The sequence below is a fragment of the Thermobia domestica genome, chromosome 14 (assembly GCF_964235325.1).
Source record: "Thermobia domestica chromosome 14, izTheDome1.hap1.1, whole genome shotgun sequence".
NCBI classification, from domain to species: domain Eukaryota; kingdom Metazoa; phylum Arthropoda; class Insecta; order Zygentoma; family Lepismatidae; genus Thermobia; species Thermobia domestica.
The window spans coordinates 157,185,895-157,209,959 of record NC_137467.1 but is presented as its reverse complement, the minus strand read 5'-3'; the positions used below and the strand labels follow the sequence as shown (position 1 = coordinate 157,209,959).

At 35.1% G+C, this 24,065-nt stretch overlaps 1 long non-coding RNA gene across 3 annotated transcripts in view; it reads right to left on the bottom strand.

Moving 5' to 3' along the window:
* LOC145670438 (uncharacterized) overlaps window positions 1-24,065 on the bottom strand; it is an 84,645-nt gene that overhangs the window by 5,647 nt on the left and 54,933 nt on the right. The window contains exons 1-2 of one of the 3 annotated variants that reach the window (XR_014128320.1): window positions 13,447-13,658; window positions 4,960-5,223 (exon numbers count right to left, since the gene is read on the bottom strand). This is a non-coding gene — a long non-coding RNA (uncharacterized LOC145670438). Of the gene's footprint in view, window positions 1-4,959; window positions 5,224-13,446; window positions 13,659-24,065 lie in introns of those variants that run through there. The other 2 variants (XR_014128318.1, XR_014128319.1) reach the window with 2 other exon arrangements.

Below are 24,065 nucleotides of genomic sequence, written 5' to 3'. Positions count from 1 at the left end.
TTGTTTTAGAATATTGTGATCTAAAAGCATATTTGCTTCTGGCCCGGATTTAAATGTGAGTTTAATCAAATTTCTACCGATTACACTAAAGGCAGTTATTTCTTGTATGTCAGCTAAATAAAATTTTCGACTGAGTGACAATATTTTTTTTTTAGAGCCTCTATAGTTGACTTTACATATACAATATATGGTGCAGAATAATGAGATTCGTATAGATTTTTTCTACATATTTAATGTCACGATATTGGCTTTTACTTGAAGGTGCCGATGTTTGGTCATTTGTAGCAATATACTTTGAGATATCATATTTTCTTGTGACGGCTTCAGATGTTATTGACTGTACTTCAGACATTTCCTGTGTAACGGACCATTTTGGCACATGGTCCTTACAGTATATGCATGCTTTACTGTAAATTCGATTTTGTCAATTCCTGAATTAGCTACTTATCTGAAAGTTTTAAATAGTTTGTATATTTAATCGATTTTATCATTGAGCCAAAGATTATTTATTTCTAGATGTATAATATGTTAGTATATATGCAGATTTGGAATAATGAATTATATAGTAAAATTAAATTTTCTATTTAAATATTTAACGAAATTATGTAACAAAATGACATGATACATTTTTCTTTCTAATCTATTGTAAATTTAATCTAGAACTCTTTCTCATACATGAAATCTTAAATTTGTTTATAAAAATATGTTAAAACAAATATGTAAGAAGAAGAAAAAAAGTAGTAGATACAGAATGTACTAAAAAAAATAGATTATTGATGTATTAAGATGTATTAAGTTCCTGTCATGAAAATTGTTATTGATGCTTTATAATTGATACAAGGTGAAAAGAATACATAATATTATTACAGTAATAGTGTTAAATCATTTGGTGCACTGTACTGTGAAATTTTATATAATAATATTTATATTTTACTGCAGGTGATATAAATATGAACATGTATGAGTAAATAGTTAGGATCCCTGACAATATTTCATCACCTGAATACGTCGTACTTCTCTGTCGTAGGTGAAAATAGGTATCGTAGTTGTTCTTGGCAGATTATCTATAGTTATGAAGCGTACTGATGGTGGATATGGCCGGGTACCATAGTAACACAATATTAGTCGCTAATGCATTATCGTCAGGTGTATACAATAATGTCACGGTGAATGTGTAAAATAGAGGCAATGCTGCAATATATTGATTCTGGTGCTGAAGAGCCCGCATATGATTACAGCGTATTGTTCTCTTCATAATATTCACGTCTGTGGCCCATGGTTAAGAAGCCTGATCGACACTAGGTAGCATATAATACGGTATCTTCTATTTATTCATCCTTGTATTGAATTATCTTCTTCTTCTTGTATTGATCATCTCATGGCTGACATTCCAATTAGACGTATGAGTTTTATACACTACACAGTACTTCTACAGAACAACGGACCACGACCAGGGAACTTGGCAGCGTATTTAGTGATATCCGGGCCAAAACAAAATATTAATCTATTTGGAACCGTCTTGTGTTGGTATTATGATGTCCAGAGGAGTGACCCAACAAAGTGAAGGGGCGGCTACAATAGAGAATGGCGACCCAGCCAGGATGTCGCTAGAGGGCGTTAGTGTCTCTGTTTTGGCATCCTAGTTGTGATTGCGAAAGCCTGTGGAGGTGTTTTGTGGAGAGAAGTTATCTAACATCAATCGACGAAGGTGTATAAATTGTTGGGGAACCGTTGTGTGAAAATATGATAAAGTCAAGGAACAAAAGAAATGTTACGGGAAATACAGATTCCCAATTGAAATACGCTTGTGGTTGTGAAGCAAAAGAGGATGAAAGTAAACCCACAGTGAAATGTGAACTGTGTGATGTAGAATTCCACGTTGAGTGTTTGGACCTTGAACCAGAACAATATGAAGTGATCTGTAGTCCTGAAAATAAGTGGAAATGCAAGAAATGTGAAGAAAAACAGACTATAATAGAAATAAATAGTCTTGCAAGATCATCAACTCAAGACTGTGCCGGAAGTAACGACAGTCGAACAGAAGCGCCTCAAATGTCTCCAGCGATGCAATTTATGCTGAGAGAGTTTCGTGAGCTCAGTAGTAGATTGGAGGAAAAGTTCACTTCAGCGTTGCAACAGAACAAGGAGGATAGGAAGAAGGAAATAACTGATCTCAAGGCGACCATGATTCTGTTCAATAGTGAATTGAGGAAAGATGTGTCTAGCGATACTACTCAAACAAAGACAGTACTAAGGGAAATGCAGGAGACGGAGATCAAACGAAATTATGAAGAGCAATATATAATTGTCGAACGAAACATCTCTGAGGAGGAATTTAAAGAAGAGAGAAAAAGACAGATCTCTAAATTGAAAGAGCCTACGTTAGCCATCAAAATGGAATGGAAAAAGCCAGTCCATTTAGGGAAGATGTCACCGTCTGAAGAAACGTTGGAAGCAAAACATGAGAAGGAATGTGATTGCCGTTTAATATGTGAACAGAAAGAAAGTAATTGCTTTTCAATATGTAATAAGAAAGAAAATGATTTCTGCCAAACTTGTAGGAAGAAAGAATGTGATTGTGTAAAGACAAATAGTAGAAAAGGACGAAATAAATTGTATGATCTGTTACCCTGCCCGAAATGTGTGAGCAAAAGAAAATTGGATAAGAAAACAAGAGTGAGACCACGGAAAAGAAAGTTATTCGTTGAGATGTACCTGAAGAGTCCGGATAGGAAGAAGACGAGGAGACATTTGAGAAAGTTGAACTTCTGTCATCGGGGGACCGAAAGAAAATCGGAAAGAAGATACGAAAGGTGGAAAAGAAAAAGTTTCAAAGAAGAGTACGTAACCAAAAGAAAATGTAAATTTGAAAATTGCAAACAATTAGTGACATGGGAAAAGAAACTAAGAATAAAAGACTGTTATGAAAATCGAAAGAAGAAAAATGACAATGATCGTGTAAACTATCACAGAAAGAAAAGAAACAAACTGCGGAACAGCATGCAATGCGCAGGAGTATGGCGAAAAAGAAAGAAACATTCGTTCTTAATCGAATGTAACTGTTCGGTGGATGCAGTGCAGAAACATTTGTTCATAATCGAATGTGAATATTCGCTTGATGTTGCACACGTGAACATTAGTAAAAAAAAAAAAAAAAAAAAAAAAATGTTAATGTTTTCTTCACATGAGAAAAATGTGTTTTTGCTTAATATGTTACGTGTTAAAATTTTATTTTAGGCTCAATATATATATAAATAATACTAAACCTTTTAATCAAAGGTAAACCCATTAAGTTTACTGACTGTTCACTATCAACAGTAGTGTTATTTATTGTTCTAATTAGTTAATGTTGTTAACCCTCTATTGCAATATTAATCCTTTACTTTAATGTTAACCCTTTGTTGCAATATTGACCCTTTGTTGTCCAATGTTATTAAAGTTTACATTTTGTGAAAAATTTTAAAACTACCATTTAAATTTTTTTTTGATGGGCCGGCAAAACTGTAACGGACCATTTTGGCACATGGTCCTTACAGTATATGCATGCTTTACTGTAAATTCGATTTTGTCAATTCCTGAATTAGCTACTTATCTGAAAGTTTTAAATAGTTTGTATATTTAATCGATTTTATCATTGAGCCAAAGATTATTTATTTCTAGATGTATAATATGTTAGTATATATGCAGATTTGGAATAATGAATTATATAGTAAAATTAAATTTTCTATTTAAATATTTAACGAAATTATGTAACAAAATAACATGATACATTTTTCTTTCTAATCTATTGTAAATTTAATCTAGAACTCTTTCTCATACATGAAATCTTAAATTTGTTTATAAAAATATGTTAAAACAAATATGTAAGAAGAAGAAAAAAAGTAGTAGATACAGAATGTACTAAAAAAATAGATTATTGATGTATTAAGATGTATTAAGTTCCTGTCATGAAAATTGTTATTGATGCTTTATAATTGAAACAAGGTGAAAAGAATACATAATATTATTACAGTAATAGTGTTAAATCATTTGGTGCACTGTACTGTGAAATTTTATATAATAATATTTATATTTTACTGCAGGTGATATAAATATGAACATGTATGAGTAAATAGTTAGGATCCCTGACAATATTTCATCACCTGAATACGTCGTACTTCTCTGTCGTAGGTGAAAATAGGTATCGTAGTTGTTCTTGGCAGATTATCTATAGTTATGAAGCGTACTGATGGTGGATATGGCCGGGTACCATAGTAACACAACATTAGTCGCTAATGCATTATCGTCAGGTGTATACAATAATGTCACGGTGAATGTGTAAAATAGAGGCAATGCTGCAATATGTTGATTCTGGTGCTGAAGAGCCCGCATATGATTACAGCGTATTGTTCTCTTCATAATATTCACGTCTGTGGCCCATGGTTAAGAAGCCTGATCGACACTAGGTAGCATATAGTACGGTATCTTCTATTTATTCATCCTTGTATTGAATTATCTTCTTCTTCTTGTATTGATCATCTCATGGCTGACATTCCAATTAGACGTATGAGTTTTATACACTACACAGTACTTCTACAGAACAACGGACCACGACCAGGGAACTTGGCAGCGTATTTAGTGATATCCGGGCCAAAACAAAATATTAATCTATTTGGAACCGTCTTGTGTTGGTATTATGATGTCCAGAGGAGTGACCCAACAAAGTGAAGGGGCGGCTACACCTGATTATCTATATAAGGTGATATTTGGACTTCCATAGCAGCAGATTAATCCATTTTGTGAGACGGCGTAATTATTTCTTCATCCGCCATCTTGAAAGATAGTCCATAGTTTATAGTAAATTTTGGATATGAAACTAGTAGGCATGATACATAAAACACTAAGATAACACATTGAACAAAATTAACACAAATTGAAACACTTATAGGATTAACAACAAAGTTATTAGAACGGGCTCACCCGAAATAAGAAACTTGTGATGTCCAGACCAGTCCGATGAGATGCTCTTTTGTTGGCTTCATCCTGAATACCACATAAATAAGATTAATTTATGTCTTTGCACCAATATTTTGGCGTAAATTTACTTATACCATTAATGTAAGTTGTTCTATTTCGGTTTCACTTGTAGAATACCTAAAATTAGGCAAGAAAATATTATATATAACTATTTTTTATATTGGATCTCACTATTATGTCCTAGAATCCTCATACAGAAAACCAAACCTGCAATAGTGAAAAATAATAACTGAAATTAGCTAAGAATTAAAAGAAATAAAAGAATCTTTACAATTAAACTCATTACCATCATTTGAAAATATATTTGAATACCATTTTTTTTCACGCAGTAAGCTAGTCAACTGTTTCAAGTTGATCACATGCAAGCAGGTGAGGTTAGATTTATATCGAAGTTGCATCACCCGAGTGTGACGTATTATCATGAGAATCAAAGTGGAAGAGAACGAGCCCTGTGGGGCTTCTAAGCCCCTTCGCTCGCTGACCCTTGCTCAGGCTGTTTCGTAAATATTTTTTTTATCAATGAAGTTGTATGTGCAAAGTCTTTCCCCCTCCTGGTACATCCAGCACCTCCCCCTCCCTATCACTCAACTACCCCTACAACCCCTACAACTCCACTTAACGTCATTGTTTATAAGGGCTATCAGAAATCTCTAGGTAGATGCTGGGAAAAGCATAATTTAAGCATTATATATTACATACAAGGAAAAATTAATATTATTTTCATCTTATTGAGCTGAGCGAAGCGAAGCTCTTATACTCGGGTTAGCCGTTTGGTTGCCCGCGAACTCCTCCTAGACCGTTTGGCCGATCTCAACCAAACTTAGCACGCTGATAGAGTATGTCGTGCTGAGTGACAACATAGGTCGAAATCAAAAATCCGATGTACCATCGAGGAATAATCACCGAAAAACGCTTCCTGATTACGTAGTTTAAGCTCGCTCAGCTCATTTCATTGCAATCGGGTATATCCATTGCATTCCTAGTTTTAAAAGTTTTATGATTCTTTTAAGAAACAATTTTAAAAGCTTTCCATGGGCTGAGTTTGAACGCATGCCAAAAGCGAAATTCCGTTACTAGCCGGCTCGCTAGTACTCTCGGCTACGACGGCCGACAGAACTTGGCGTTTGCTTTATGCTATATGTATGCTACGTGGCGAGAAACGAATAACTCCAACCAATCAGAACCGTGTGTTTAGTTCCTATGGCTAGGGTCAAGCGTGATTCAAATATATGCATTTGAATACTATTCTCTCAACTAGGGTTGCCAACTTTTGAAAATGAAAATACCTGGAGTGCATATACTATTAGGATTGTGACATCACCGCTCGTCAAAAATGTGAACAACCTGGAAGCTTACTTCACATAAAACTGAGCGATTCGATGTTCGAATTTATTAACTTTAGTTACTTTGGAAGCCTTTTTTTAAGTTACTTATTCCAGTTTTGATTGAGTCGGCACATGTAATTTTTGAAGTCTACTATCAATAATACTTTATTTATTTATTTATTCATTTATTTATTGATGACTTATTTTACGTGGCGAAGTTAAGGCTCTGCAACCTTCTCCGAGCACTTAACCACGTGCATACACTCTTTTTTTTATATAAAAAAAAGCACTAATACATAGAAAATATTAACAATTACAAAAGAAAAGTATTGAACCACATAAAAAATACTATACTACTTAAGTAAAAAAATAGTTAAACACTTGAAAACAAAAATTGATAATAATATACATTAGAGGAAACAAAGTAACATGGAGAAACCTAAATTGCATATTGCATATAGCGGTACTAGAAGTATGAACATATGTATAAGCTGTACAAATTAACATAGGTTACCCATTGGTTATGTGTTCATATATGGGTTATTAATAATTTGGTAAAACGAAGATGCATCATGTGCTACCAGTATCCTTATCTTTACTTAAGAGAAGAGAATTTACAGATTTTTTTAAAATTTGGCAACTGTGGAAACGTTGTGTATTAATTGAGGTAAACTGTTCCAGAGACGTGTCGCTCTTACTGTGAAGGATTTTGAGTATGAATCAGAATTGTGACTGGGTATGGAGAGCAAGAAATTATCTTGTGATCTTGTGTTTCTAGTATGAAAGTCTGATAAATATAAAAATCTACGGGCTAGGTACGATGGTTCTGACGTAGTAAGTATTTTGTACAATAGGTAAGATTATGTAAATTTCTTCTTTCAACTAACGTCAGCCATGACAGTTTTTTTTATAAAAAGATGTGAGATGTTCCCTGTAAGTTAAATTGAAAATAAATCTAATGCAGGCATTTTGCACTCTTTGCAAGTTCTTTGATTGATTTTCTGTTAGATCAGAATAGACTGAGTCCCAATAGTCAAGATGTGGAAACACCAGTACCTTGACAAGTTTGATCTTCAGAGAAAACAGAAAAGGAATTATAATTCGCAATATAATTATGTCATGTACAAAATATACTTGAAAAATAAGTATTACCAGCTTTGCTGAGGCTGGTAGTTTCTCATAATGCCTACATGCTTTTACTTCATCTGGATGCATTATTTAATTGGAAGATGTATTTGAGGATGGAGCAGTGCTAGCTGCGCTCTTCAAAATGTACTTTTATTACCTTCAGTAGTTCTGATAATTTCAATAATTGTTTCTGCCTTCAACTCTTCAGTAAACTGTGCGCACAACAGAGCGACATCAAAGCGAATTATAAGCTCCACTTTAAGTATGTTAATCTACAAACGATTCTTTTCGTCACTCCAAAATAATCTGAGTAGAACAGAAAAAGAGCTAAGCTAGTAAGAAAATTATTGCCGTACATTTAACGTCCGATTTTGAGATCGAACCGGACAGCGGACAAGGTGATCAAAAACTGAACCATCCGATAAAATACCGGACGATTGGCAACCGTACTCTCAACACAATAGAACGAATGAAAGATAATAACTTACATCTTGATATTTTACATTAACGCAATATATTGGCACGAAGGGCTTCAGACTTGTGTTGCTGGAAGCAAAAATAAATCAAGTATAAAATATTAATCAACACATAAATACGAAGAAAAACATCCAAACAAATTATTGATCTTTCGCTAAATGCTTCATCAGACAAAGATGGTAGAAGGAAGAAAGAATAAAAACAGAAAAGAAGAAATAAAGAACGACACAAAGGAACAGGCCACTTAAAATTTTTGTCAGATAGCAAGTGGAAATAATTTAGTGCAGGAGAAAAACTATAAGAATTGATCGACAGTAAATGTGAGAGTGCTATGGAAAAAAAAAGAAATCTCAGAAATTAGTCAGGGCAGGAGTGCAGCGGGAGGTCACGCGTCCATAGGGAGTAGGAGAATCTGTAATGGAAGGTTTATGCGTAAACGATGATAGTGCAACAAACACTTGACATTGTACTCACCAGGTGTGTATCCAGAAATTTTTGTTGGGAATGTCCAAAGTTTGAGGGAGTTTAATATTACAAAATAGTATTGTCTATGAAGAATTGAACTGGTGTTATTGTACATCCGAAAAGACAATATGTATTTTAAATACTGCCATCTATTTTCTCATTACAAAACATACGAACTAGATTCTTTCATAAGAAAAGAAAGAGTACAAATAAAATGTAAGATGAAATATTTACGCGACATCAATAATTTCTCTGCCAAATATATATATATATATATAGGTTGTAACATAAATACATGGCTAAAAGTGACGAGGTGATTGCAGACATCCAAATAAGTAAAAATGTTCCTATAAACATGGGTTCGATGCCGCTTTGTTTCCGAGGTACAGGGTGGTCAAATGCCGACTCCCTCCTTTGGTTCACTATGGGAAGTGAATGGAAATGTTCAATATTACAGGAATAATACAATCAAATGGAATTATGCCTGTGCAAATACATTTACACCAACATAGAGAATGAAACTACTCAACATTTATGGTTATTGGGTTGTCAGTGTTGCCAATCTGGTCAAAGTATTATGTTCTCAAATAGCACTAGACGTCCACACGTTAGCATATGATGTTAATTACCATCAAAATGTTTTTAAACGTGAAGCAGATTCCGCTTCGTTTTCGAAAGACAAGGTGTCCTAGTGTGAAGTCAATTAACGGCGCACAATATAGAAAACAACAGTTCATAGATCACAATTCTTGCATGAAAGCGTTATTGTGTCATTACAAATGAATGCACATGAGAATAATCTTACGTATGAAGTCAAAAAGTAATTAAATGTTGAAGGTCACAAGTAATGCTATTGGGTAACAATGTTGCTCACTTCGTGTGGACGTCTAATGCTATTTGAAAACATAGCACTTTGTACCAGGTTGGAAACACTGGCAACCCAATAATCATTAAAGTTGATTAATTTCATTCTCTAGGTTAGTGTATAATGTATATGTATCTGCACAGGCATATTATACTTGATTGTATTATTCCTGTAATATTGAACATTTCCATTCACTTTCCCATAGTGAACCATTGGGACTTGTCATATGAACCTCCCTGTATCTCGGAAACGAAACGGCATCGGACCCATGTTTATAGGAAATTTTTTCTCTTTGGATGTCCGCAATCACCTCGTCACTTTTAGCCATGCATTTGTGTTGCACCCTGTGTGTATATATAGTTTTATTAAGAAAGTGTGCAAATATATGTTGAGTAACAAAGGTTGGAGGGTCTGGACCCGGTAACCCCTATATGAGTGCTTTCTGGTACTCACTCATCCTAACTCTTTCATACCCCTTGTAATGGCTTGACAATAATAACATCACACTCGCAAACATAAAATACTGGTTTTCTACACTGTGCAGAAATGTTCCGACAGTGGAAGTTAATATCCAACAGCCTCTTTCATATGCGCTTACTTATTTTAATCGTAAGTGCATACCAATATTACTTACCAATATTATGACGGACTATTCTTACATAGAACTCAAAAAGTCAATGTCAAATAATAAATATAACTTAGCACAGAGGATAGAACAAAAAACTGGGATCACCCAACAATTTTTAAACGAAATGATCCGGTAAGGTTCTACTAGAACACTGGTCTCCCTGTCAAGTTAGGCGAATTATGACAAAGTAAATTATTTCAAACTATTAACTAACCAAAATAACACTTCCATAAAAGAATGTCTTCCAATAATCTACATTATAAAATAACAGTTGGGATCCCCCCCAACGTAAACTTAAAAGATGAAACACGAAACTAAGCATATTAATTTTTAAAAAATACATTCTAATTAAAGAATATACATTATTTCAGAATATAGATTCTTAGAAAGAAAGTCCTTTTTACGAGTAGTATTTTGGTAAGATAATACTTTCAAAGACTTTGTTGTGTGGTAAATCATTTAACTTCCCTCCGGATGGTAGCAATAATATCAGACAGTGCAAAATAATATACTAATTTCGAGCAAATGAATTTCAAAGAACTCCACACTATATGCCACAAGAAACTTTTATAAAATCACGAAACCTAAACATACATACCAAACACAAGAGAATCAAGGAATAGAAAACTAAAAGAAACTATAAAATCATAGCAAAACACATTAATTATGTTACAAAGCAATATATTGCATTATATTAATTTCGAGCAAATGAATTTCAAAGAACTCCACACTATATGCCACAAGAAACTTTTATAAAATCACGAAACCTAAACATACATACCAAACACAAGAGAATCAAGGAATAGAAAACTAAAAGAAACTATAAAATCATAGCAAAACACATGAATTATGTTACAAAGCAATATATTGCATTATATTCGTACTTTGACAGATTTCTCGAGGGCAAAACAATATCGACAACAAAAATTTAAAATATTTTTAGCCTATATTATAAAAGTATATACAGCATGAATGTACCATCCGACGAAATAGAACAGCAACCTAACCATTTTCCGCCATAGAAAAATGAGGCTTTGACAGTTTAACTCAGAAGACGAAACCGCAACTGAATAGAATATCGAATTTTAAAAAAGCAAAGTAAAATAAAATTCATGAGCATAAAATCAAAGAAAGAAAAAAACTTAATAAGTCTAAAATTATAATTAATTATATAAACATTATTATTAGTTTATGAATAAAACAATGAACCTCTAGGCCTATATGAGTAGGTGCTTCAGTAAGTTAACATGGTAGTGGGCTGCTATAAGTTTGAAGTGGATATAAATTTCGTTAATATAATATTTAAAACATAAGAATACTTTACGAACTAGAAAAATAAGAAAAATCAAGAAACAAGAAAAAGAAGTAAAAAGGAATTACAAGGTAAGAAAAATTTATTTATTTCAAATTTAAGGTTGGACCTGTGTTCTAGAACCTTACCAAATGATCCACACTTTCCTCCCAGTACGTAGCACGCTTTATTAATTCTTTATTTTTGATACCGGTACGGAAGAAGTTATTGGCTGTTAGGAATAGTGACATCATATGATACCCAAGCGTTGATAGTCTATATCATCATGCCTCTCTTGAAGGGGTGTATATCTAAGCATTACCTATCAAAACACGGGCCAGAATAGTATCAAAGTAAATATATGGAATCAGTTAGTTAATGGAAATGTAAAAGATTACAATTTAAGTATTATATTCTCTCCATTTTCAAAAATAGGCATTGGGAAATTTAATTACTGAATATGATTAAATAAACTAAATAAATACTATTAATTTTGTGTTAATGGAAACAGATTACACGCTGTTTCTCTGATGCAAAACTTAAGAAATGAGACCCCAAAGGTTTTCCAGGTGACCCCCAATACCATTTTCACCTCAGCAGGCATGGAAGCTTCACTCTGCAGGCATGGAAGCGATTGAGTAGAAAGCTTTGAGGTTCTCGCAGATACTTGACTGCTATATGTGTGACGTGTTTTATCTCCTCAATTTTTTCGCGCCTCGTGCGTTGATACATATAGTATGGTTATCGCCCTGCAGTAGCGATATACGTAAATGATCTTTCTTATTCGCTAGAATATACTGGTGCAGTGCCAGATTTACGTATAACCTAAACAAGCTATAGCTTAGGGCCCCACTCTCATGGGGACCCCGAAAATTTTTAGAGAAAATCTGACTGTAATATAATTTCCAAATAATAAGAGAAGGCAAATAAGATAAAACATACATACAACAACGGTACTTTGTATTATGCACTAGGCTCTTATGAAGCAAGTGGCCCTGTTTCCCAACCGTGCTTGTAATAGGGCCCCTGTTACCCAGCTTCGCTTATAATAGGATCCTCGCTTCCCAGTCCTGCTTAAAATTGAGTCCCTGTTTCCTAGCCCCGCTTGTAATGAAGTCCCTATTTCAAAGCCTCGCTTGAAATAGAGGCTCTATTTTCCAGCTACGCTTATAATGAGGCCCCGTTTCCCAGTTCTGTATATAATGAGCGCCATTTTCCTAGCCCTGCATGTAATGGGACACTTGTTTCCCAGCCTCGCTTTTAATAGGGACCTTGTTTCCCAGCCATTACATTTAGATACTTTAATAAGACTTCACAGTAGTGATGGGCAGTAGGAATATTTCCGGTGGGAAGGAAAATAAAAAATGGGAATATTCCCGGGTTTTTTCACTTGTATATAAACTCCCGGGAAGGAATTTATTTCCATTTCTTTATATTATCTTCCAAATTATAAGAACCATGCGACTAATTACTTTATTTTTATTTATTATTTGTTTACTTATAGGTTTTAAATAATTTTAATATTAAAAAATAAAATTGGTTGACAGTACTTTATATAACTAATAATATGATATTTTAAGTTCCATTTCCATTTGAACTGAAAAGTAGCAATCTAATTTACAAATGATGAAAAGAAACCAGTTCGTAAAGTAATGTAGAAATTATGTAGAAATAGAGATGTACTATTAATACACCCCGAACCACAGTTAGTAATAGACGTCGGTCTGTCTCCTGTCTCTGACTCGAATTTCTGAAAAGGTACTCAGACTTCTCTTACACGTGAATTAACGCATGAAATTTCGAAAAACAAGTAGGAAGAAAGGTCGTGTGTGGCAATGTTACGTGCTAAATTAAAAAACTAGGTCAGTATCTTGCAAATATTGTGAACATAAATATGTGTGCTGAAATGTGTCTTCTGTGACCTGTTGAGACGTGTGTCTTCTGATAGTTACCCAACCTAATTTGTTTATAACATTTAAAAAATTAATATGTTTATATCAGTCGTGGAGTTTAGAAAATCTACTTACATATAAATTTAAACTGTTTAGCGGTGTAAAAGTATGTGGAATTTCTATACCATTTTCCATATATTTACTTGCATAGAACATATTGTAAGTAAATATTCATTTATGCATTCTCTCTAAATATAATAAAATATCAATAAAATAACATAACACCGTTCAGAATGTACATTTTAAAGAATCCTCTGGATATAACAGTAATAATATACGGTGATAAGAAACGAACTTACCTTTGAAATGATTATATAGTAGTAGAATTCAATTTTCTTTGTGTTTGTGTATAAATTCCCGGAATATTCCCATTTTTTGGAATCTTCCCGGGAATTTTCCCAGGGAATATTCCTGAAAAATGTCTTCCCAGGAATTTACCCATCACTACTTCACAATATGTGTTATGGTACTTTGTACTTTTATACTGATAGAACTCTATACAAAAATTCAGGTTAGGATCAGAACGGAAGTGACGACGGTTAGCAGGGTTGCCAGTACGTCAGGTAGAAAATGTTGTTTATTCTAGTGTGTGTGAGCGTGTTCAAACCTTTAGAGCAGGAAGATCAAACTGGGCATATGCAGAAATGAAATGTGGCGGATTTCTGTAAAGTAGTATGATTTTACATTAGTTTCACAGAACATCCACTTAGTTTTTCTTTTTCAATTTCGTCACTATGATCTTTAGATGTGTCAAATTATGCGTAAACGTTTGAAAGAAGAATAAACAAAACAAATGCAACGGTAGTTTTCTTTGTACCAAGTATTAACGAAGCAGTGTCACTTTAAGCTTTGAACGATATCAGTGATTACAAGAAATACACATTATTTTATATCTAGGATTATGCTTTGTTGACATATCTACAACTTATTTAAGATTATTTCTTATATTTAATTTACGTAGAAGCGGATCTGCAGTTTTCTCAACTCCATGTCATGACATTTGCCAAGATGCCGTGCGACTCCGGAGGAACTTGACTCACATACATCTATTATAGAAACAGAGATAATCTCTGCACCACTTTTGACATTCAATTTTTAGACAATATACGAGTTATTACGTTGAAAGGGATTCTTCAAGATGTAACTGAAAAATAACTATCACACAGAAGGACTGGTGATGTGATTTGCACTCGACCTTTCATTTTGTCCCAGATTAAATGAAATCGGGGGGGGGGGGTCCGTGGTAGAGAGTTCATGTCCGGTACTTGGGGTCCCTGGTTCGATCAAAGCTCGCCGTGTGGACCTTGTGGTGGACAAATACCGTGCTCGTGGGTTTTCTCGGGGTTCTCCCGTTTTATCCCACTTTCTTTATTCCACCATTTCACTCATTTCTCATAATCACCGTCTCCTTTAGCCTAACAGACATAACTGTGGAACGTAAAACTTGAATTACAACTGAATTCCTTAGCCCTGAGATAGCAGATCAAGAAAAGTTTCCTTCTTCCCAAATATATCAACCTGAAGTGTGAACTGCAACTGACAAAAAAAAAAAAAAAAAAAAAAAAAAGCGTGAGAGTTTCAACCTTATGATATTATTATTATTATTATTATTATTATTATTATTATTGAGCTTCTCTAGCATTAGTTGCTGGGCAATTAAGATCGTGCTACACAAATACTTCTGACAAACGTATAGTAAATAATATGGGAACGTTTCCGCTGTAAATGGACTTCATATGGTACTATGGACGCAGATATGTTTTCAACATTGGTGGGACGGGCAAGGGCGTTTGCATAATCTACTTTTTAAAAAAAAGCGGTGGTTAAGATATTTATAAAGTTGAAAAACAATGTTGTGGAAGATCAGAGGAGCAGGGCTGTCTTCAATATTTGTATTTCATTTTCAGAAATATGTGGAATAAAAAAGAAATGTTTAGTGTTTTAGTTCTTAAATAACGCACAAATACATAATTATGTATTTTTTCTAATTATATATATCACAAACGAAAGAGAAAGCAGCCTCCTCCCCCAGTACTAGACAACGCTAAGTACAAGTTCTCGAAAAATATTAGTGTATGAATATGAGGTTTACAATTTTCACATTTCAAGGAATAAAGTTAGCAAAGCCCCCTGAAACAAAACCGTAAATACCCCACTGTCCTAGTAAGGCAATCTCTGATGAATCCCAGAACACCCTTTTAGCCGAATTCTAAGAAGGAAGGTCATGCACTGGCAACCGTTCATTGACAGAGGGGTAGGCCTTGGTAGGGGTGGGTGTCAGTGTTGTCGGATTTCCCGTGTTGCTGTGTGTGATATATGGCTTTTGAACATTAACCTTAATGCATTCACGCAGTCTTTGCGGAAATCCGACAACAATGACCGGAGACGTTGCCACGGGTTGTCAATTCACTTTGACATTTTGGTGTCTTTGTAGTTATCGAGGGGTGGTGTGCCAAGTGTTTTATTTACATTGTTTTTATATTAGTTTGAGGTAGTGTTTAACATTTTGTTCTGTAGTTTTGTTGTGTTGTGTTGTGTTTAGTTGTTATTCTTGATTTTCAATTTGCGAATAAATCGCAATGGCCTCAAATTCTCCTCAGTGCTACAAACAGCAGAGGAAACAAGGTAAACCTCTCACTACAGGAGAGAAAAGAAATGAAATGAAATCTGTAGTTTTACGTCCCACGGTTATGCCGGTTAGGCTAAAGGAGACGGTGATGATGAGTAATGAATGAAATGGTGGAATGAAGAAAGTGGGAGGAAACGGGAGAACCCCGAGAAAACCCACGCACACGGTGTTTGTCCACCACAAAGTTCACTTGGCGGGAGCAGGGTTTGAACCCGAGACCCCTAGCACCAGAGGTGAACGCTCTACCACTGACAGGAGAGAAAAGAATGTTGTTAAATGTGTATACATACTTCCGTAATCAAGGGGAAAAGGGGAGCATGGAAACTGTTAGAGAGACTTTGAGAAAAACATCTGAAGCAACTCTCATTTCTCCCTGCACTATTATGAACGTGTAGCGGGAATTTTTGAGTAGTAATGGTCAAGTGTCCACTCCTAGGAAGAAGAGACCGAATGATAGGAAAGTGACTCGGCTACAGAAATATACCTTTACACAAGTAGCAATACGGCGCAAAATTCATAACATATATAGAAAAAACGAACTCCCTACTTTAGCGAAAATTCAGCGCGTTATAAATGAAGATAGTGACCTACCGAAGTTTTCTATTCCTACTCTTCGAGGATTCATCATTGATATGGGGTTTAAATTTATAAAACGTGGCCGCAAATCGTTGTTGATTGGGTAAAAAATGTTGAAAAGGAAATGTGGGAAGCAAACGGTCTTATCAAAATAATACACGACAAGATATTAATAAATCTCGAGAGTGACACGTCTACTACTTCTGAAGAGGAGGGTTATTGTGGCATTTGGGAGGGAACAATTGATAATGCAGTGGACGAAGGAATGGAAAACAAAGAGGATCTCGGAGTTAGTATTCTACAAGACTGACCTTACATGGTAAGTTTTTCGACGAATGTATTTCTCTCATTTCATTTCCATGAATTTGCTTTACTTTCTCACAGTATGCAATTAAATTATGAAATTCATAGTTCACGTTAGATAACTTACTACGAAACTAATGTTACAGTGTGAACGTAATTAATATTATTTGACCTTATATATTTTTTAAATTTAGTATCTGAAAACAAAACAATGAAACTATTTTCTTCTCTTCCTTCTTTTTTTCCTGTCTGTTCAGTGCTCGACATTGGAACTCCTTGGTCTGAAGCAGACGACACCATTCCCTCGCGTTAAGCAGCGGCAACGCTGCACTTCGCTTCCCCTCACTTCCGCTTTGTTCCGAACTAAAGGTGAATTTTAGTATAGTGTTGCCCTTCCTCGTACTCTTTGGAATACGACAAGCAATCGGGTTGTAACAGTGGATTCATTAAGAAGACAAGAAACGACAAGCTGGCGAAATAATAGTGAAATATCAAGAAATTACAGCCCTAAGTGGCTATATACTTTTTTTTTAATTGGGAAATTATAGATATTTCGCTGTACGTATTAGAAGTAGTGTCAATAAGTGAGTTACTATCTTTGCCACTCGTTGCCATCGTGATCTATAGAGTGTCAATAATGGTTTAATAAAGAAGAGGAGCATGAATTATTCGTTTTAGGTATCTGAGTCGTTCGCTTTTATATACTAGCAGCGCACTGTATTTTAAAATGTATTGTTGTGTTCAGAACTGTAGGAGTGAAGTTATCTGGCGTAAGTTAATATGCGCATTCTGAAACTGTTAAGCCTACCAGCACTAGTTATTACATAAGTCTTTTCATGTTCCAGTAAAAAGAAGCTACACATAATATTTATAGGTTTTATAATTATTTTAGTCTAACAGCGATGTTTTTCAACGATATTTTGATGTTTTTCGGCGAATTTGCATCGTACTACACTTCGTATAATCACCGGCAACTGCATTCCATTTTTTCCTGAGTTACACTAGTAACTTAACCTGGAGAAACTGACACGATTGGTTGAAAGTAGAGTTGAGCTTCAGGCAATACTTACTAACCCTGGATATATTCAGATTGTATTTATCTATATTGGATCTCTGGAAACATCTGAAACTTTACCAAAAAACCTGAATAGAAACAAATTGAAATTAGAAATGTCGCGATCTCCACATATAGAAACATAGAGTGGAGCTTTGATCATAGTTGGGTCAGAAGGAAGCAGAGATCTGAAACGGGCTTAATTGAGATGAAATTAAACTACAGCTAATTTTACAGTTTTTCTATAATATCTTCAAAATAGACAAAAGTAATCGAAAAGTGGAAACGCAATGGACTAGACCGCTAGACAATGTTACTTTGCATGAGATTCCGTTACCATGACTCATTAATCTGCTTTAGATTTGCAACTATTTATAGATTCAGCAATATCAACAATGGCTGCTGTGATGCGGGCACGCTGGTCATTCAATATTGTTGGAAGTGGTGGTACGTAGACATGATCCTTTACAAAACCCCACATGAAGAAATCATGGAGTCAAGTCATGTATACACTAATCACATATTTGTTTACATGATAATGAAGCACACAGAAAGATCTCTGCCTTCCATTCAACACCATTTTCCTTAACTGTTCGTTGCTGACTCCTAGCGGCAGAAAATGGAAACTTTGGGTGGAAACTAAACTTTGCAAGTTAGTCTTTCGAAGCGCATGTCTCTCACAATAATATATGTTTATTATATTACACATAATAACTTTCAGAATTCGCGTCCATCATTTTGACTTGCCCTATATAATTATTAGCAGTTTGCGTAATATATTGACATCTCTTATTATTTGATGTTATAGGAAGCTTCCAGAGATTAGATTATGAGTCTGTATTTTGTTTCTAAAGAATTTTGCAATGTGTTGTAAGTTGTTCAATATGTAAGGTAATAAAATACATATTTGATGTGTAAACGTATTTAGAATATCTATTAAGTCTATAAATTACCATATAGCATATATTTTGTCGCTGAAATAGATAATTATATATATATATATATATATATATATATATATATATATATATATATATATATATATATATATATACAAAGGGCCCCATTACTTTCAATAGCTTAGGGCCCCATCCAGTGGCAGCGGTTGGACGTTAAAAGTGGTGGGGCAAAACATGATCTGAATATTTGTATATAAATGTTAGTTTTCCTGGTTGTTCCTAATACTTTGTTTGACGAAAGGTTTATAACTAATAGGATACTATCTTTTTCAGTTAAAATACAGTATATCCTATTTCATATTTTGACATATATTTCATAAATTGACAAGAGCAACGCAAGTAGATACTATCCCCTTGTACTCTTAAACAACGAAGGTGTCAGAAGAGATTTGATTCCTTGCTCATGAACATCTTAAAATTCTGTCTGGAAATTTGTGTGATCAGATTATTTAATAACAAATTTGCAAAACAAATAAATAGAAAAGATAACATTAATCATAGTAGTAGTAGTGGTCCCCGTTGGCGCGAATGACTCATCCTCACTCTCTTTTATGACCAGGATTTTTGAACTTCGTTCCCTTTTACGGCTAAGATGAATGCTTTGGTACCTCGATTCTGATTGGCTGAGAGAGGTCACGTGACGTTAGGCCCCGCCCACGCGGGAAACTCAAATTTTCCAGGTCACGTGGTATGACGTCATGAGTCACCCGCGGGGAAAATCCCTCACCCGGGATTTTTGAAATTTGTTCCCTTTTACGGGTAAGATGTGTGTTTTGATTGGTTGATAGCTGTCACGTGATCTTAGACCCTACGATATTTGAAATTCGTTCCCTTTTACGGGTAAGATGAGTGTTTATGATTGGCTGATAGAGGTCACGTGATCTTAGGCCCTGGGATTTTTAAAATTCGTTCCCTTTTATGGGTAAGATGAGTCCTTTGGTACCACGATGCTGATTGGTTGATAGAGGTCACGTGATCTTAAGCCCTGTGACTTTTGAAATTCGTTCCCTTTTTATGAGTAAGATGAGTGCTTTGGTACCTCGATTCTGATTGGCCGACAGAGGTCACATGATCTTAGACCCGCCACACGGTGAACAGAATACGTGGGAAAACCCCATCACTCATTTGTTTCCATGTTACGGGTAAGATGATTGCTTTGGTACCACGATGTTGATTGGTTGATAGAAATCGCATAATCTTACACACCCACCCCAATGCTAGACATTCAGAGTGCTATGACGACGATCCACCCTAGACCTGGATTTTAGAATTTAGTTCCCTTTTTATGGTTATGCGTAAAGTTCCCATGAAGGGTTCAACCTCCTCCTTAAATAACCCTTTTTGGTATCATGATATTGTACTGAAGTTTACCTTAAATATTATCATTCTCTTTGACAGATAAGATGATTACCAGCTTTTTTTACCTTGATGGAGATCCTGTCCTTGAATTAGTAGCCTATGTCTCTGGAAGTAACAATGGTGAAAGAGAGGTGTCGCTTGTAGATTTCTTATAACACATTGTTGTGAGTTTAAGCGATTTTTTAAACGCTCAGTAAGCGCTTCATTAATGGAAACAGTGTTGCCAGATTTTTTTTTACCTAAACTGCTCCGATTCTTTTCGAAACGGTTCCGCAGAGTGCAAAAAATTTTAAACTAAAAAATTTTTCGAACTAAAAAAAAATTTGTAACTAAAAAATTTTAAACAAAAATTTTCAAACAAAAAATTTTCGAACTAAAAAATTTTGAAACAAAAATTTCAAAAAAAATTCGAACTAAAAAATTTAAACTAAAAACTTTCGAACTAAATTTTCAAATCAAAAAATTTTCGAACTTAAAGGAATTTTAAAAATTTTCGAACCCAAAAAAAATTCGAACTAAAAAAATTAAAAATTTTTCGAAAAATATTTTAAACTAAAAACTTTCGAACTAAATTTTCAAATCAAAATTTTTCGAACTAAAAATTTTTAAAAAATTTCGAACCAATTTTTAAAAATAAGTTTCGTACTAAAGATGTAAACCACATTTGAAAGTTTTCAAATCAATTTTTTTCGAACTAAAATTAAAAACCAAATTTTGGACACTAAAAATTCTTTAATTATTTTTCGAACAAAATCATGTAAACCAAATCTTGGATGTATTTTCCACCTTAAATTTTCAAGATTACCATGATTTGAAAACAAGTGTTCAGGGTTTCAAGAAATAATAAAACACATTTTTTTTTCAACTTGTTGTATTTAACGAAAGGTATGTGGTCTTCCTATACATGTTTATTAACATAATAAATACAGGATCTAATTAATGAATATGTTGGACGCGTCATCATCTTCGAATCTTGTAGCCGTATCCTGTAAAGAAAAAGAAGAAACGACGGATTACTTTATGAATTTCTTTTTTTTTCTGAAACAATAAAAATGAGTCAATATTGATAAGAGAGAAATAAAACTTACTCGTAAATGATGGATCTGTTTAGGCTCATCTTCCTCCTCGGGTACGAGATGACAGCATTTTTTTCACCGATGGATGTTTATGAACTCTTCTGGGTACTGCATTTTTTTCTTGGTGTTGCTGCTTTATGGTCAAGGTTCCTCCTTCGGTACGAGATGACTGCATTTCTTCCACTGATGGTGGTGTTGATGGTTTATGAACTCTTGTGGGTACTTCATTTTCTTCTTGGTGTTGCTGCTTTGTGGTTAAGGAAGGGAAAGAAGAAAAGGAAAAGGAAAAAAAGAAATGGCGGCCTTATTGGGTATTTACAGTTTTTTCTTCTTCATCTTCTTTTTCCAGTTCCATCTTCTGTTTTTTAACGTACCCGTACGGAACCGTATCATAAGAATTGAATTCTTTAAATCGACGTTTTGTGTACTGGATACTGTACATTTTTTCTTCTTTGCGTGTGACGATGGTATGGTCTTTGGTCCTGCATATCTTATGGGGGATAGTGATGGTGACTTGTCCACGGCATTGATTTGTAATCATTTCTTTTAGCGTGTTGAAATTTAATTGTTGTCCTGCATTGTAGTTTAATGTAAATCCTCTAATTTTGCATATGTAACTGGTGACGTTGGTATCCGGATTGTATATTTCTAAGCTGTAATTTTTCGGTCCTCCACTGACAAATGTCTTGATGTATGCTCGTGGTCCGTAAGACTCCATCTCATCCGATAAGCATCCCAAGTACGTAGAAGGTTCAATGGTTGGCTCCCCGGGCTTCTCCGTAAATATCACAGAATCCGTGTCGAAATATAAAACACGTTCCTGCAACATTTCCAGGTACTTGTACAGTTCCAGACGTGCCTGACATGTTGTAAATGCACCTAACACGACATTGGTGTTTCGGTTTTGAACAGGCACATGTTCATTGTACTCCCAGAACGCATACAACATCGTATCATTGATGGGTACAATTTGATGGAGTTTAATGTCGGGGGAAGTGAGTTTTTCATAAAATTCTTCCGGCCGATCAATAATTGTGGTCTGGCTAAAGTTTGTACGCTGGCAAAGCTTTCCCCATAGAGAGTTCACACAAAGCTTAGATAAACTTCTTCGTGCAGGATTATTTTCAATTTTGGACGGATCCAATGCAATACCTTCACGCTCCAGGACGGTTTGTATGAATTTTGATTTGTCTTCTTCGGTCACACAGGAACTGGGCCAGCCAGACGCTTCCATTTTTGATTTCAAAAACGTATTGATATATTCCGTGAACAAGCCACCTGTTTTCGTGATGGGATCATATTGTTCAATGTCATAGTCCCAAATTTCAAAAATTTCCACCGGTTGATATCCTAATTCTATTGCTTTCTGGATTTCATATGATACCCATGTTCCAGTGAGGCACCGCTCCTGATCGTAGGGTCTGGGTTCATTTCTTCGGCACACGCAGCACACAGTGGAAAGAGTAGTTTCTTGTTGCATCGGTAAGGCAGGAGACCATGATAAAGATGGCGACTTGGTAATATCGTCATTTTGATCAGACCATTGACTTTATTTATTGATGGTATATTTTCATCACCCTGTAGATAAATTCGTGGATGCCCTACAGGGTATTTAGCACACTTATTTACATAAGGATAAAGCGAGACAATATCGAAATATTTTATTACTTCCCCTGCTTTTTCGTCGACTTGGTGGTACAATTTCACGCAATTGGTCCTTCCTCCAAAAAAGCTATCTCTTGGATTTAATGGTCTACGGTTCATGTACGGGTGATTCTTCAGATACGTCGCCATTGCAGGATTTTGTTTTAAGAACTGATTAAATTCGCACTCCCACATTTCATGTACAATGTACCCCAATTCACGCAGTCTTGCATTTTTGCGTTGCGTTCGTTCATAACGGAATTCCATGGTGTCTTCTGGATTGCCATAGATGGGCTGATTACGGCCTGTAGTAATACATACTTTACACCCGTGATAAAAGCAGCCGGCATGCTCGTAGACGTGCTCCTCTAACGTCTCAGGATCTTGGTAGTAGCCATCAACATGGAATCCCGCAATAAACACTTCCTTTTGTCGGGCCGCATGTAAGATTTGTTTTTCTTCGGTTTTTTCAATGTAGGCCAGCCATTGCATTGCAGCGATCGATTGGGTACTTCTCCATCGATAACCATGTGCCGGTAGAATTCCAATGGTGTTGGGTTTAAGGAAATTCCGGCGAAATACTAAATTGGAAGCACTGGCAATCGTGATCGTCTCCAAGAAGGGATTCACTTTGGTTTCTGTTTCAAATGACGTCATAAACGAAACGCATGCTTGCCGCAGTACATTGACATCTTGAATACAATACTTGAGAATTTCTTTCTGAAAATCAAACGTGTCATTACGATGATCGCTGTACCACTGCATGAACTTGTTTCTGTCTTCGACGGCCATTTCATCTGCACCATAATACTTCGTTTCTGGAAGTGGTCCAATATACGATTGATTCTCCTTGGTGTTGAAGAAATGCGGGAAGTAGCCTTTGGTTGCGGGTAAATTGAACGCTTTTGACAATTTACTTAATGCCATAGGTAGGAAGTTCAACGAGTCAATGAACGTCAGATTATTCAAGGTTAAACTCAGTATCTTGGTCCCATTTAATATGACGTCAGGTCTCCATTGACATTGTTCTACCATGGTCTTTAGGATAAAATGTCCATCGTATCCCTTAGCGTTGTGCGCGACACAGAAAATCCTATTTATATTGGGACGACGTTCCCGCAAGTACTGAAGAAAATCATAAACTGGATCCTCTCCTTGGAAAATATGCTGGCGCTGACCACACGTACTGCAAGACTGCTGGATATTATTGTTTTCAACACATACATAACATACTTGTTGTGCAACCAATAAATTTGGAATGTGTACATACGTATTATCGCCAATATTCATGTCCTGCATAGATTCTATATCATAGAAT